At 37.6% G+C, this 16,560-nt stretch overlaps 1 protein-coding gene across 1 annotated transcript in view; it reads right to left on the reverse strand.

Annotated features, from left to right (window-relative positions):
- PARD3B (par-3 family cell polarity regulator beta) overlaps positions 1-16,560 on the reverse strand; it is a 353,302-nt gene that overhangs the window by 147,655 nt on the left and 189,087 nt on the right. The window lies entirely within an intron of this gene.

Raw genomic sequence — 16,560 nt, forward strand, 5'->3', positions numbered from 1 at the left:
AAAAAGGAAAAAGGAAAAAAGGAAAAAAGAAAAAAGGAAAAGGAAAAAAAGAAAAAAGAAAAAAAAGAAAAAAGAAAAAAAAGAAAAAAAGAAAAAAGAAAAAAAAAAAGAAAAAGAAAAAAAAAAGAAAAAAAAGAAAAAAAAAGAAAAAAGAAAAAAAAAGAACCTGCAATGGTTCTTCTATCACATGCTTAATTAGTCAGAAGAACAGAAGAAACAGTCCTACAAGAAGGAGCAGAAAGCAACTAGTTGAGCTCATCTCTCTCACTGTAAGAGGAGAAGGAAGTAACAGGTGATCAATCATAATTTCTCTTTGTAGCAAAATCCCTGATAACAAATATATAATGGATAACACTTCATGCTGCGGATGCTAAGAATTTACATGTGCTCAAGAGAAAGCAAGTAAACTCAAGAGAATTAAAACCTACTGAAAATCAGTCAATACATGGCACTATTGCTGCCTCCAGTCTTTAAATCCCTGAATATTTGAAGTCAGGGAGATAGCTCAGAGAAACAACAAATAAACATGCCATATCCGTGTGTTGTTAGGCACTAGTATTTGGTGTATTCTGACAGAGAACACTGGCTATGCAGACTCTCAGTCCCTGCACTATGGAAGCACACAGAACTGCTAATTGTGAGCCAAGACCTGACTGTGCTGCCATACCAATTCAAAGCAGAATATTAATCAGTACCTCTAATAATTTTTGTACACGTCTAGCTGTATCTCTGCAGTACTGGCTCTCTTCAGTGGAAAGACTACAGATCTCTTTGTTTCTGAAGTGATTTATTGATGATTTGTCAACACTTCGAAAAGTAGTTCATCTCCTGCTAAATTCCCTTTATGTTCCTGTGCCTCAGATGTTTTCTATTTTAAACAGAAAGAAAACAGATGTTTTGACACAATATTAATTTACTCAAATTTCACCTTAACAATTTGAGTTCAATGTGAACATAAGTATAGTATTTCCAATGAACGTTGCAAACATCAGCCCATAACAGAGCAGATGTCAAGTTCCTTCCTTGTCTTTTAAAAAAGACATTAGTGGTTCACATTTTCTGATCAGTAATGTAGAAGAGCTGAGTGTAGAATTTCCTGATGTTCTTTTAAATGGTTTTTGCAATTTGTTTGTTTCTAATCAGATCTGACAGAAAAGTCCCTTCTCACTTACATGCTGTTCAGAGAATGAGTTATTTTTTCTCAAAATAGATTGTTGAAAAACCCTTACATCTGTTTTAGCACAGAAGCCTTCTGATTTGGAATTGGTATTTTGTCAATTTTTATTTATTTATTTTTTTAAACAGAGTGTTGTTACTGTGTAACTCTTCGATACCCATGCTCTTACCTCTTAGAGAAAACTTAATGATATTCCTGCATGGTAAAGAACATTACAAATGTATTACTCCTTCTAGTCCATTCAGTTTGATCTAAAACAGCTACCATGAACAACAACTAATATTGATACTGCCTTAAAGCATATGACTGCTAGATTTTAATCACTAGCTTTTCTTAGTCTGATTAAGTAATTAAACTGCTTAACTGAAAACCAAAAGCAATTAATTTATATGAATGTACTAAGAAATTCTATTTGAAATTTAAGAACAATTCCCTACCAAAGGTAGCAAATACATGAAAGCTCAAATTGCAAAAGCATATTTCAGTATTAGTGGTTGTAGTATTGTTGGCCGTTTCATCGTTTATTGATTCCATTTACTTGAGCACTCATTCCTGGTTTCCATTTTCTAAAAAATCACTAACAAAATGGGCTCTCTCCTGCTAATGCAAATTACAGAGCAAGTGAAGACTCTTCATATATTATAAGCGTAACTCATCATTAAATGAGGAAAAGAATTGCTGTTTCTGCTTCTTTAGCTGTAAAAAAAACTTCCTTAGAAATGCTTAAGTTCTCTTATTTTGGTTTGAATCATAAAATAATTGCTCTAACAAGAGAAAATGTAGAAGGAAGGAGATGGAGCTTTTAATGCCAAGTTGTGTAGATTTGAAGAGTTACTTCTCCATAAACATTTATCAGCATTAAGTTCTGAGGACGATTGAAATGCACAAGGCTATCTGCAAGGTAAATAACTGCTACACTAAGCGAAGAACAAGGACAGAGCTAGCTCTACACTTGGTCACTTTAGCATTTCTCACACTCAAGGTATCAGAGATTCCTGCAACCCCAGCTGGAATTAAATACTACACATAGAAAAGGGTGTCAGAACCATGCCAGGACTCCACTAAAGAAAAACAAGAAAAGGAAAGAGGGTGGTGCTGATCTGCACATGCGCTGCTAGGAAGCTGTAGTTCTTCTTGTCAAACAGAAGCTAAGTTAATATGTTATTTTGGCTTAAGCAAATGGGTACACATCTGCATATCACTAGAAGCATTCACTATCTACACATAGTTCTTCCGTTGCTTAGGTGTCTTGCAGGGCCAGAGGGCAGTACAGAAGACAGTTCAACTCATCACAGATGTACCACTGTGCTGACTGTTGAGGGCTCAGGTCAGAATTGTAAAAGATGCCTTGTGGACTCTTCCATGAGGGGAAGAAAAGTGTAGAAAAAGAAAGGAAGTGAACCATGTGAGAAGGCAATCTACATACAGATCAGATTTTCTAAGATATTAAATACTTGCTCTCTGGAAATGACATGCTTTAAGGTTTCATCTTCAATCTGTGCCCTATATTTCATGACCTTTATTTACATTAGCTAAGATTCTTAATATTTTTTTTATACTATCTCTCTATGTTGTTCCAAATCCAGAGGTTCATGCTCAGAATTAGCTACTTAACACCAAAATGATTCTTTAAACTATATGTGGCTTACAGACTGTGGCAGAATCTTTCTACAGAGCTCACCATATTAATGAAGACGCATTTTTATTTGTTTACTTATATAGTAATACTGTATCTAATACACACTAAATAAAATGCATAATTTATTTGCATTTTCCTGCCTGATTTTCTGAAAAGGTTCATGAAATTTTAATTCAAGTGGTTAAAGCAACATACTATCTATTAAAATTACATACAAAAGATGACCTTAAAAGAATAATATTAACATTGCAAACCAAAGAGCTTGTGCTAACAGAACACCGTAGCTGAGGTGTCCACCATTATCTTTTCTCCCTATGCAGAAAATGTAATACTTTTATGACCCAAACACGTGATGACAATTCCATTTACAGAACTCCAGCTTCCTTCTTTCAGTAAAGATCAACAAATATTTTATTCCACACGTATAGCAATTACCTCCCCCCCACACCTTTCCCTTCAACACGCTTTTAATATTTGCTCTGACAACAGCATCAAACAGTTCTTCATAGATCTTTCTCTAAACAACTTATACACCACTAGGGTGCCTTTAAAAAAAAACCACACACACATTAATTTATTTATTTTTTAAATGTCATTTTATGACATAAGCACTATGTGCTTCTCAGAGACAAGGAGCTGAAACAGAAGGATGAAGATCAATTCAGGTTCCCATTTAAAATTCTCAAGACCTGATTCCCCTTGCCTTCCACTCCCTCTTCCGTAGCTTTGTGTGTATATAGTATTTCGTGGGCTTACAGCACTATTACCACTGACTTCCCTTGCAGCCTGAATACAAGCAGCACTTCTGCACATCAGAACACATGCAGGTCAGGCATCAGTAACGTGAGGAGCAGACTGAAGGTTTACAGTTTGGTTTAAGGAACTGAAAGATGTATTTATCCCTGCAATTTTTCTTTGGAAATATTTGGTCTTTTAATATAAACTCACACTGTGAAGAATTCTTTGTAGCTGCTTTATGATGTGCATTTCACTACTAAGTACTGATTTGGCAAAATTTACTCCTGCAGGTAATGCTCATTCTTTTTGGTATCTTTAAAATTAAAACTGGTGGGCTTGTTTGTTTGTTTTTAGAAAAGAAACTCTAGAAGCTTTGATCAAACCATTTTGGCTTTTTTTTTCCCCCTCAGAAGTCAGCATCTGGGTGGATAATGAAACAATAAAAATAGAGGCATGTGAATAACTATACTATATTGGATTTCTCTTTTATAATGTTTCTGTTTGCCAACAGAAGTATCACAATTGGTATCTTAAAAAAAAAAAAAACAAAACAAAAACACAGCCCTTTTTTGAATATTGGAATTTATGCCAACTGCAGATAGGAGGAAAAATTGTAATTACAGGGAAAAAACCAACAACAAAAAAATCAATGCCAGATCCTCTGTTCTGGTCCTATGGCACCATTCTCACAACAAAAGACTTGAAATCAGCCAGAGCAAATTTACTGAGGCTTTTGTCTGCAACCTTTGAAAGTAAAACCAACTTCCACTGAAGGATGCAAGCTTCCTAGTATTGAGTTCTAGCTTTGTCTGTCCTTCACTTTACTAGGTCCTGACAGCAACTCTAGAGAGGAACTGAACCCTGCAGAAGCTTTCAGTAAAACAGTTAGGGTTCCATTGCTGACAATTATTATCCTGAAATTGGGAAATTGCAGAGTTAGCATCTGCCTCTCTCCAGTGAATTCTGTGCTTTGCTCCATGCCCACCAGTCACATCTAAATAGGATATTTCTTTCCTACTCCCTTCAGTCTGTCAACATACCAAGTGAGCTACAAGAGAACAGGAAAGAGACGGTCTTCCCAAAGAAACAACCAATATTGAAACAGGCTGTGTGAGCAACTGTCCCCAGGACTTCACCAACCACTACATGCCTACTCTCTGGCCATGCAGGACAAGAAAAACCATGAGCAAAACAAGAGGAAGAAGGCTCTGCAAGAATTAGTGCCAGCATGGCCAGAAGGACTATGTGCTGTCAATGGACTTGAAAATCTGAAAGTGATGCTTTCAGGTTATAGATTGGCTTCCACACAGATACCATCCCACCCACAGTCTTCTTTTAAACATAAGAACTAGCTTGAAGTGGAAGGAACAACTAAAAAGAGAATTTTTACAACATAAAGAGAAAACCAGAACAGTGGGAATCAGATGTAGAATAACCTTACCATAGCCATCAAACTACGGAGAAAAAAAGAGCTTTTAAGCTTTTTAAGAACACCAAATATGCATAAGTTTGGTCTCAAGTTCAAGAACTGGGAAATTAAAACCAGTCCTAACAGAACTGCAAGCCCAAGTTAATGATTTCTTCATAACCAGATAGCTGGACATCAATAAGCTGATGTGTCAATGGCTTGTTCTGCATAAAGCCCTCAATGCTAATGCTGTTCTGAGCACTGGATTAGATATTTACTGAGTCTTCAGTCTCAATATGAATGTTATGGTATTTGCTGCTTACACTTAATAGGGAGTCAGCGGTAATACAGAAAAGGATGAGCATATGAATTGATACATAACTGACAATAAGACAAGCGAAATCAGAACAGGTTAAAAACAAGGTCGCACACTTTGGTACAATAAAATTAATTTCTGATCTAGCTGAGCCTCCTCAGTGAGAAAATATCTGAAACGACACTACGCTGTGACAACCATGGTAACTCCACTACAAAGAAAAAAACCTACGACATGCAGCTCTGATCATCTTTGTTCAAGGAAGAAGATTTCAAAGTGAAACAGTTACAAGGAAGAGTTACCAAGTGATGCAGTTAACAGGCAAAATTAAGACTAATGAGAAAATTCATCTTGTAAGATATTAGGCAGAAAAGCAAGGCAAACAGAAGTATACTTTCAAAGGGCTGCATAGTACCATTGCTGAAATAAGAGGAAAGTATTTGCTGGTAGTCGACTGTAACTCAAGAAAATGCTTTCTACTCCTCTATGAAATGCTTTCCATTTGGGCTGCCACAGGCATATACAGGAAAAAAACTCTCCTTCTCTTATGTCAGAAAAAAAAAACAAAACATTCCAATAGGGCAGTTAATCAAGAATGATATTCTGGGTACTCACGGAGTGCTGTGCAGGTACTTACCTGAGCTAAGTAGCACAGCTGAACTGAAAGACCCACTAAAAATAATGCTGTTCCATAAGACATACAAATAACAATGTAATTCTTTTCTTCAGAGTTAATTTCTGAAGCGTATTGCCATGCACAGCTTTTATTACATGAAGATGTACATTAATAAACAGCGACCCATTTTATACAATACAACATTATTTCAAATATGGAAGATAAACACTGTATAAGATATTATTCCAGAAGTGAACTGGACTAAAAATATCAATTAGTGGTAGCTATCTTCAAAATTGTTCTGATTGATGATAGGGCAACAAGACAGAACTTCACAGTAAAAATAGGAATGAGAAGAATCATTGAAAGTGAAGAATTATAAATGCTTCCATGCCGAAAATCAAGCTTCAAAAGGGAAGGTAACTGGTGGATACGTTGTATTACAAAATAAAAATACATTCCCCTACCCCACCACAACACATCTCCATTGTGGAGGTACGTAATTTTAACTTTTAGTCACTCTAAAAATACAATTAATGTCCCCTAACCCCACTTCAGCCAGTAGCTCATTTAATTCAGTGCTCTTCTCGTTACATCTCATACACCAAAATGCAAGTTAGAGGGCCAGATGTATTATCTGGGAAGTTTTCCAAATTCATTAACTCTCTGGCACCAATGATTTTAGGATACTCACTGCCAGCACTAAATATTATGCCCTGCTCCTGGAGGAAAAGGATTAATAAAATGAGGAATTAGGCAGTGGCTGTTGGTCTCTTTGGTCACAACAAGTCACTAAAAGAACCACAGTACCTGCCAAAGCTGATCACAGCCAACTTCTTAGTACCAAGTACTTTGAAGATATTCCTAAACATCTGCAGAACATTCACAACAAAGCTTTAGGAAGTGCAGATACTGCTTGAAGGAACTCAAAACCAGGGAAAGAGCTGGCAGGAAGGTTGTAAATCAAGTTCTAGCTATGGAGTGGTAAACATCACCCAGACACGTTACAGTTACATCTGTACTTTCCCCTCAGTCTCAGAACATATCATCTGGGGCAACTCATTCTGCCTTCTGAAATGGATGCTGCCTTACTGCCAGCAGCTACAAAGCTGATGACTGAAGAGCCTTATAACACCCTCGCAGTGGAAGAGACCTGATGGATCCACTTCTTGTTTTCAGCCTTCTTTTTAAGGCCAAGGAGAGAGGAGTTCCATGAAGAAAAAACAAAGTCATGCAGGCACTTTCATGCTACCATCAGAATGGCTCTCTGATTTAAAAGCCAATATACAATATACCCCCTCTACAACTCTAAACATTAAATTTGCTTTTCTGGCTGCAGTGGTTTGGTTTGAATAACCACAGTTTGAAAGGAAAGCACAAATTTATGTATGCTTTACATTTTCTGAAACTTACTGTTTCTTATTCTTTGATTATGATTAATGCCAACTTTCTTGTTTTACATTCTGCCATCTCCAATCACTTCACATTTAGTAACAGCTCTTACCATTTCCCTGAGCATATTCCAGCATCCAGAGATTCCAAGACCTCCAGTTCTAATAACCTCTTCTGCAGAATGGTGATGTCTACCATTCCCTGTAGCATTGTGTCCTAACACAGTTATACTACTTCAGCTCTCAGTGAAGGCTTTATTTCCACATGACACAGCACTGCTCATGTAGACACATTCACCATACTTAACAGTTCTCCTACCCTCACATCGGCCCAACTTAGAGCAGAAACTTCCAGCAAATACATGAACAGTGGCAGCCTCAGCACAGACAGTTATAGGGAAAAGCATCATCAGATCTCAGTAGGGCAATCCATGTCCCAGGCTACAGATAGTTCATGCCAGCACTGTGCAATCTACTAGAGTATTTCAGCTTGCCACAAGTACAGACCTCTGTAGAAATACCTTCACTTCTGCCCACTGCAAACAGACACAGACCACAGAAAGTTGATTGCTTATTTCACATACTATCCTGTCCTACAGTAAATAGACACACTCCTTACAGCTATTAGAATTCTGCACGCCTGTTTAATTTTATATTACCAAAGCATTCTGTTTCTTTTATAGCCTCTTGACCTGCTTCACTGAATTCTGCACAGAGCAATACTCAGCAAAGTTGACCAGCAACAGAAAAAGCAACTATGTTGTATAAGCATTCAAATACACCCGCATGTTAATACAGCAATGTGTCCAGAATCCCTTCAGGAAAGGAGGGGAAAAAAAAAAAGAGTAGAATAAATATCAATGCACAAGTGTCTTGGCTGGGAAAATTCTGGTGTGGTGGATTTATTTTCTTTTTCTCCTACACTTATTTCTCCCGCTTCTGTATCAGACAGCAGCATTAATGTTGGAGCATGACATTCCCCAGGTAACATTAAACAAAGTTCCTGCCCCTTCCTCTGCTCCTCCAGTAAGGAACGATCCCCAAGGAAAAAAGCTGTTTGCTTTGCAATCCTTGGATGCCAACAAGTCACACTGGGTGATGCATAATTCCCATACTGCTAAGATGTGATGGAAAGGAATTAAAGCTTTCACCTCAACTGTTTACTTTTGAAGATTGCAGTTTGGCTATCTGTCAGACCAGGCCTTCTCCTCTGAGAAAAGACTATCATTACTGCCTGGCAGATTTTCCTTTCCAAGTCTACTCATGCGGAAGAAAGAGGCATTCCTGACACCCAAAATCACTCTCTGGTATCTTGGTCTAATAAACTTTAAATGGCAGCTTTAGCCAGCACTTTCCCAGCTATGCATTCACCGGAGAACTTTATACAGTTCCTAACTGTGGGAACTCATGTTTCACTCCATGGGGGTCAAAGTGAAAAATCTGTCTTTGGTACCCTTACTGTGCACAAGCTTCCTTCAAAGAGAAGCTCAAGTTGCTAGACTTTTAGGTGGATGTATGTTCACTTTTTTCCTTAAGATGGAGATATGGAAAGGACTTCCTCTATTTAAAACACGGTTGTTTTATGACTTTGGTAGTACAGATTATTCATGGGTGAAACACTGAAATAAAAGCTTCCACTGGAACCTATGCTTTTACAGTATCATTTTTTCTCTGGTACTGCAGCTTTCTATGATGTAAAATGACCCTATCCAGTCTCCATGGCTCTTAAGGAAAACTGTCCTTCTTTTTTGTCCAAGCTGCTACCTTCACTGTTCTGGCTCTTATGAAAGCCTCTCCCTGCATGTCAAATTCAGCTGTTTCTGGGACTGCTCAATCTCTTCTCACTCCCCAGGGCATGACTAGATGAAGAGCATAGCAGCCTGGACACAGCTAGAAGATAGCCACAACCCTTTAGCCAACTAACACCACACAGGCAAACATGCACAAAACTATGTTTAACAGACCATTAAACCATTTCCTATTCATATATAAAGATTCAATTTTAGTTTAGTCTTCAGGATAAGAAATAGAGATTCAAACTTGCTTCTCCACTTCCATTCTTTCAGCACAGATATCTCTAAGGAACTGCAAGTTTTCTTTCATCCATGCTTTCTCTCTAAAATGTGTCTCTCTACCACCTCCCACCCCAGCCAACTTCCTTCAGCTCAGGGTGATCCTGTGAGTTCCAGTCAGTTACAAAAAACATTTTTCTCCAGAGCTTTCTTTTTCTTGCTCCCTTGGTTAAACCAGAAGAATACTATTCTTTTCTGCAGAATTATTTTTTTCTGCTAGGTTAGCTCCCTAAAACAGCACATCATAGAACTGCAAGAGGAATAATGCTCACACCGGGAGGAAAAGGGGCAAAAACACATGGCCAGGCATTCATGAATACAACGGTATCCTGAGATTCTTCATGTGGAGACAGGAAAATATTAAATCAAATGCCATGTTATAAAACCTGTATTACAGACTCCTGGTTTCATAATTTTGCTGCAGTTGCTCTATGCTCACCCCTTCTCTACACCCTAAATCTTGTACAAGGATATTGGGAGAAACAGGTTTCTCTTGCAAGTTTGTCTTTTTTCTTAAGAGCTCAATCCATTCATCTTCATGACCACAGCTCAAAGACCAAAAGGATACTCTGCTATAACATAACACAACACAGACAAGAAGTCATTAGCAGAACACAAAGATAATCCATAAAATTTAAGTGAATCAATGATTTAATAGAGGATTCTTGCAATTAAATAATGAAACAGCAGAGATGCTCTTCATTGTCCAGATGGTCTTTTTTTTTTTTCCTGCTCTCCTGCCACTGAGAAAGTAGTTATATCCATGGCAAGTAAAAGACTATCCCCTTTTTTCTTATTTTTGTTTTAAAAATCAATGCAAATTTGTCCTTTGAATTTGATACAGTTAGACATGGCCAGATCTGATAGCTGGATGCCTCCAAAAGGCACAGTTCTCACATCCGTCCTCTTGCAGTTTCCCTTCTACGGGTTTGTCTCTCAAAAGGGAGCTTGAAGGAGATCAGTCTAGTGCTACTCACTTTTCTCTTTCCCATGTTAGGTTTCTGACTGGTTTATTACTCTCAACAATCTCAACAGCTAAACTATGTGACTTAAATAAAAGAAAAATGTGAACCTTGCAGCTGAAGGTAGGTGGGAAGGTAAGTATGCCTCTTTCAGCAGCAGCAAGTTTTTAGACTAACACTAACATCAAACTCCACCCTCAAGCAAAGGATTTTTTTAGCCACCAGCTGACTTTCTCAGGACCTAACATAAAAGGGGTCACAATGATCATCATCACACAGCTAATAAAGTCTTCAAAAACAAACAGAAAAAAGTCAAAAGAAGAGATACAGCTGGTGAATTGCTGGGGGCACAAAATGACTCTTCTCGGAGTAAGAGCGATAACTTGTTTCCTTACATAGAAAAGACCCACACAGCTTGGTTGTCCGTGAGAGCTGCTTATCAGCCATACATGCCTGACAGGCAAGGACTGCACTGATTGCCAGCCTGGCACTCAAAAAAGCATCTTAAACTGCTCTTCATTCACATTCAATGATACAAGTTCTGTTAATTTGGAATAACTGAAGCACAGGAACTTGTAAGTGTTCAGCCTTCCTTTTCCTGAGTCAATGAAAAATCCAGCTTTGCACACAGGAGTACATACCACATTATAGTACAAAAAAAAAAAATAGATTGCTGCATTAGTCTCATTTCTAATAGCCTCTTTAAAAAAAGGTATCTGGAATGTCCAGTTTGAGCTTCTCTATCTTGATCAGAAAATATTAGAACGTCACACAAATTCTATTTTTGTTCCCCACTATCTCTTTTCCATATTACTTTCAGAACTGCCCTTGTACTTGAAAAATAAAGTCCACAACAGAAAGGGTAGTAAAGCCTTACTGGCATCGAGTACTAAGTAAATTATGTATCACCCTGGTTTCATTAGACAAGCTGTGTTTGAAGAAAAGACCAAACAAAAAAAAACCACAAAAAATCAACAAAGATAAGTAGGCAGAAACTGAATGAAAGCCAAGCATTTTAACTTCTAGATTACAAATCCTTATATATCACGACTACATAATGGATTCAGTGTAACATCCTTGACTTTAGATCTTACCAACCAGATGAACAGTAGAAAATATTAACTCTGCAAGTGACCTGCAGGAAAATGCAACCTTATTTTTCATTTCTTGGCTGCATGCATAAACACACATTCTTAGATGACAGCAATTTCATTGGAAATACATAAGCCAAAGCAATGTTTTGCTTAGAGAAGCATAATTGAAGTTAATAATAAATAGAAAAGAATCATCCAAGAAGAGAAGTCCAAAATAAAGGTAAAAGAATGAAAATCTTCTGAAAATATTTCCATCAATAGACTATAAAGCTTAAAACAAAGTTTGAAGGTTAATATCCAAGAAGAACTCTGGTTATACAGTGCACTGCATCATCACAGAAAGATGCACTGGAATTGCTCAGGTATACCTCAGTCTACAAAGCAAGCAATTCCTCCTTCACGCTTGCAAGAATAACTGACATAGCCACATATTATGCTTTTATTATGAAAGAAAAATGAAATGAGGTAGAATCAGCCCTTTTCTCCTCTCACAAATGCAAAGGCAAGTGTCAGATTCTATATGCCTCAAGATTTCAGTTAGGTAGTGGCAAGCTCCATGTTTGGACACGTACCTCACGTGTGTAAGTCAGGCAGCTCAGCCATTTACAAGTCTTTTTGACTGCAACAGTGATAGACCTAGTTATTATATAAATTCTTATGAACTCAGAACTAAACCCAATGCCCCTTTTGAAAAACTCATTTTTAATGCTATAGACATGCTACAGCTGTGAAAAGGCTTGTTCAATAAATTATGAATGTGGAAAGAGGAGAGCAGAATACTATTTCCTTAAACACCACTTTAACACAACTGCGTTACCTGGAAATCAAAACAAAACAGGAGCCAAACTTTCTACAGTAGCATTGGTCCCATTCTATCCAAACATGCCCACTGGCAGCCACTAAGATTTCTGTCATGACTTCTGTCCCTACCATAAGAACCCAGCAAAATCCTTGGCTAAGAAAAAGCACTTTGTGCAACATAAGCATGCATAAACCACTGGGTTTTGCTAGTGTTCCACTAGCTCAACCTCTGCCTGATCCCCCCAGTTTAAAAAGGAAAGTTCTCTTCTAAGCCTAAGCTTTGCCTTCTCTTTTGAGCCTGAATTCAGACAGCAGAATAAGCTTAGTCTAGCACCTATTCACGCTTTCACCAAAACAACCTTCAACTGCTTAGCGTGCCTGCACATCAGGCCATACCCTGTACCACTGAAAAATAGAGTTCCTCAAATAAAAATAATTTTATGTTTGTATTTGAAAACTTACCAGCGGCCAGGCATACCTCAGATTATAAAATGTAATAACCTACAGTATAGCAGTATTATAACTGCTCTTCTACTCTTTTGAATTACTTCCTAAAAATGGTACTTGTGTTGGAATATACCAGGCACAGTGTCCAGAAGCAACTTGCAGCCATTCTCAAAAAACAGCTGGGGATCATCCTAGCCCATTCAACTTTAAAGTCAAAAGGAAGATTTATTTTCATTTGCACTGGTGCAATCTCAGCACTGCATAAAGTTATTTAATCTACCAATGCAACATTGGCTTTTGCAATAGGCAGGAGAGCCTTCCTGAAGGTAAGGATGGAGTTTAACGCATTGCAGTGGGTCATAAAAATCTAGCAATAAACTAACTTTTCTACCACTTCTGTCCTAAACCATAATCTTAATAATCATTCTAGCCTTAATGAAATTTGGCACTAAAAGCATGCAGAGATGCATCAAGACCTTTAACCCACTTTATTATAAGCCAACTCCAGCCCTAGTCTGAATCCCATTTGAACAACAACTCAGTTAATCCACGTGAAGCAGTACAGATTGGAATCTAACAGAGCTGTTGACACCTAGCTCTCATCAAAGCCCTGTCCTCGTAGGACTAAACTATATACTCACCTCCTCAGACCTTCTTTCCCAGAATGCTGATCCTTCCCAAGGTTGAACCATAACCATGTAGTCACAGTAGCAACAAAATGTAAAATAAGGGTCATTATTTGACAAAATGCATCCTTCAAATTACCCCAGTGAACCCTTTCTTACTTGGGTAGGTACCTCTTGCCATACAGCATTAATATAAAGTAGCCAAAGACTCAGCTTGGTAACGGAGCTACCCTACAGCACTTAATAGTGCCAGTAGAAATCCATAGCCCAGTGTTGCATCCCTTGCATAACAACCAGCAAGAAAATAAGATCTGCAACTCATCTTGCCTCAGAACTGTCTCCAAACATAATCCAAGCCAAAAGCATGGTCTAGTGACATTAAAATAAAAATAGGAAAGCTTTTTTGCCCATTTTGCTAATTAATATGTCAGAGCTCATAAAGAAAGACTCATCAGCTTTTCTCCAGCACTGCATCATCTGAAAGAGCTGTGTCAGCAGAGACCTCAGCAGACAGTCAATACATATTAAAAGTGTTCTAAGCAATAAATCAGAACACACAAAAAAAATTTGGAAGGAAAAAAAAAAACATAGCCAGAAAGAATTCAGTATTCTACATTCAATATAAAACAGGTTATATGTGTTGTAAAAACAATCCTGCCGTTCCCTAGCTGTTCTGTAACTACTTTTCTAAAATGCTAATGAGATTATGAAAAGTTGAGTTCATATTCACTGATTTCTCATCTTTGTGAATTTGCTCTGCTCTAATATAGAGGCCCCACTTGTCTGCTTCTCATCCTCATGGAGTGGTTTTTAAGGAATGCAGACTCACTTTTGCTAAGCACAGAGAAGACTGCAGTAGAAAAAAAGTCCTCCTTTTACAGAATTTAGGAAGAGAAGGTATCTTACACACACACTTTGCCCCAAAGGACAAAGCAGCCACATCAACACAGCATTCCAGTGCTTGTGCAGTGGTGCCGCAGAAAGCATTTGCAACAACACTAATGCCTGTAAGCTTTGCAGGAGTACTCCTCCTCTGAAAAGAGAGGCCAGCTATGGGAACCAGAATTCTGTTCTGAAATTCTGAAGCATTTCTATTGCATTTCTGTGAAAATAAAATACAAGCATGATCCTCCAGCCATCTTCCCATGCAACATGTTTAGTTTCAGTGTATATCCAGACATGCTTCTAAAATCAGATCTATTTTTTTATGGAAAAGAATATGGAACAGCTGTTTGTGGGTGCAGTACATAAAAAGACAGGAAGATGGGCTGCAGAACAGATCCTTTTCATGTCTTGGTCTTCTGCAGAGTTGTGGTAACGCTTTATGAAATTAACACAAACTAACTCCTGAGCTCAGTAACATGTAACATGCAAAGAATACAGGAGCTATAGCAAAAGCTGGGACAAAATGCTTCAAGAGCCACTGCCTCAGAAGGAACAGAAAGGATATTTCCCCAGAGAGAATTACTCATCTGTGTATTTCACAGAACAAGTCATGTTGCAGGAGAGAAGGGATAATTGCATTGATTGTCAGTAGGTGATAATTAATTCTGTAGAGAAATATGCTTAATTTCCTGAAGTCTAGAATGGGATGGAAACTCTTCTTTATATAATGAGAAATTAAGTGTTTTGCTCCCAGCACAAGAAGCTGCAATATCTGCCTTAGAGCTTTCTTAAAAAAGGTGCCTACAGGAAGGCAGAAGACAGCACAATGAAAGATGTTACAACGAGTTCTGCAATGCAATGGAATGCCAGAAACATACGTACACGATACAAATTCCAAATATCAAATAGTAAAAAGAGATCAGGTAAAAAGAACTTTACATTCTTGAACAAACCTTTAATGGAACAACAAAAAAGCTGAAAGTGCAGCTTGATTTCTTTTCATGAGGGGACCTTAAAGGGGAAAATAACATTTCAACAGTTTCATTCAACACATTCATCTGAAGAATATTTAAAGTGGACAGAACCAAGAAAATAATTTACAGTCTATCCTTCTCAGAAGTAGCTAGTTGCTTTTATCTTACAAGAGGAACAAAAAGAGAGACAAATGAGACAATCTGTAGGAAATTTTGGCTCTTAGTTGATCTGCTGGCCACAGAGATTTTAGCCTACTAGAAAAAGATCTTAAGTACATGGAAGAGGTCCATGAAAGGTAAGAAAAGCAAACGAGACAGAAGTCAGTAAGCATGGGTACACATTTTCATATAAAATTCTTAGGTATCTTCAAAGAGATCAGATTGAAAGCTGCTGTTTTCAATAATCTGGAGAAGTATGCAGAAGAAAGATCAAATGCTGCTAAAAATGGTATAAAGCTTAATAAGTCTGTAATAACTGACTGACAAAGATTTCTGATCTCACCAGGTTTCCTTTCTATATCCTCTGACAGCAGTAAATTCTGGTGATCTTTGGAATACTGCATGATATTGCATGCCTGTTGTGATTTCTCTGCATAGGATAAAAACAAACAAACAAACAAAAAAAAAGGGGCAACACCCCTTGCTTCTCCTACTTGACAAGAACTTTTCTTTGAAGCTTTCACATTCCCAAAACAAAAAGTTGAAAGATTTTTTTCTCCACAGGAGTGATAATGTTACAAGACATATGAACTAGCTCTTTATTCAGAAAGAGAATCCAAGAGGCTCACAGACTTAGGAAAGAAGCCAAAAGAATGTAAAAAGAATTTGTCTACTTTAAGTTCAGGAAAAGGTCTTCAGATAAGGAAAATCCATGCCAGAGAACTACAAGATAACAAAACCAAAGGAGGACACCCAGTTGTACAGGGAAGGAATACCATAAACAACCAGGAATCTCATAGCTGACCTTCCTTCACACAAACTCAGCTTTTTAGTTCTGTCAAAGGGGTGGAAAAAGTCAACGTGCAATCATACAGCAAAGGGGCAGCCAAAAACTTCAGGGCTTCCTAACATTAAAAGAGATCACTGAATAACTTGAGTTTTCTAGGAAGTTTTCAAGGTTTCTCATGTCAGTTTATTCATGCCTTGTGAAAATTTACAATCTTACAGCATTTCCTTAAAAGTTCTTATAATATAAGAACTGCAAGTTATACAGTACCATGGTGCGATTTGTGCAAATTGTTTAATAAGTAGGAACAGTAACAACACCACTATGGACTAATTATTCTTTTCCTTTTTTTTTTTATTACAGTGGCCAGAAAAGTTTTAAAAACAGTAATCTCTACTGCATAAGCATGACGGAAGGAAGGAAAAACTCTGATGTTCTTTCTTTTTCTTTTTCTTTTTTTTTTAACTA

Source organism: Meleagris gallopavo, chromosome 7 (assembly GCF_000146605.3).
Source record: "Meleagris gallopavo isolate NT-WF06-2002-E0010 breed Aviagen turkey brand Nicholas breeding stock chromosome 7, Turkey_5.1, whole genome shotgun sequence".
In the NCBI taxonomy this organism is placed as follows: domain Eukaryota; kingdom Metazoa; phylum Chordata; class Aves; order Galliformes; family Phasianidae; genus Meleagris; species Meleagris gallopavo.